Below are 776 nucleotides of genomic sequence, written 5' to 3' on the forward strand. Positions count from 1 at the left end.
AAGCCTGAACTCCCCGAAGGGAGGAATAAAAATCAAATATTTGTCTAGAAGATGCACACACAACCGCCAAGCCGAGGCCTGACGTTTCCAGCTTCGCCAGCATAGGACACGAGTTTGGAAACTTTAGCCAAAATTGTCCATTGCCCTCCTTTCCGCAGCACACAGCCGCAAGGAGCGGGTCGAGCGTCCACCCAAACTGCGCGCTCTGTCACGTGGGACCACGGTGAGGCGCGGTAGGCCCGCCTGGCAAGCATTCTTGCGCATTGACTGTGCACGTGGAGCCCGCCCCGGGATCTTCCGGCAACTCACATGGCCTCTGAAAGGGCAGGGGAATCGGTGTGGGAAAAGGTCATTTGGACGCGAGAAGTTTGAAGCCCACTACTGTATGGAGGTCCGCCGCGAGGCTGAAGACGTTTGAGCGAGCCAGGCATCTTAAAGGTGTGTGTGTGTGTGGGGGGGGGGGGGGGAAAGGTCGGGGTGCGCGAGGAGGCGATGCTGGCGCCGCTGGTTCGCTTTCAGCGGGGTTGCACCAGGACGGCGTGTGCTCTGCTCCATGGCGACGGGCGCTCAGGAAATCACGTCAGGGCCGGCATCCGCCTGCTCATGTTGGTGCAGCGCGAGAGAGTAAGTCTCCTTGCCGGGCAGCTCTGCCTCCTTCACCGTCTTCTCAGCGCGAGGAGAGGAGGGATGGGGATGGGAGGGGGCGGCGGCAGGTACGAGTTTCTGGAGACTGCCTGAGAGCCGCTGGCTCCTTGAAAGTATCGAGGCGGGGGGGG

At 61.2% G+C, this 776-nt stretch overlaps 1 protein-coding gene across 1 annotated transcript in view; it reads left to right on the forward strand.

The window, feature by feature from the left end:
• Positions 1 to 391: 391 nt before the first annotated feature.
• GPAM (glycerol-3-phosphate acyltransferase, mitochondrial) overlaps positions 392 to 776 on the forward strand; it is a 50,916-nt gene continuing 50,531 nt past the window's right edge. Inside the window, exon 1 of the mRNA XM_015418934.1 lies at positions 392 to 438. The gene's annotated coding sequence lies outside the window, so the exon portion shown is untranslated. The remainder of the gene's footprint in view (positions 439 to 776) is intronic.

Source organism: Gekko japonicus, unplaced genomic scaffold, assembly GCF_001447785.1.
Source record: "Gekko japonicus isolate JY-2015 unplaced genomic scaffold, Gekko_japonicus_V1.1 scaffold2538, whole genome shotgun sequence".
Classification (NCBI taxonomy): domain Eukaryota; kingdom Metazoa; phylum Chordata; class Lepidosauria; order Squamata; family Gekkonidae; genus Gekko; species Gekko japonicus.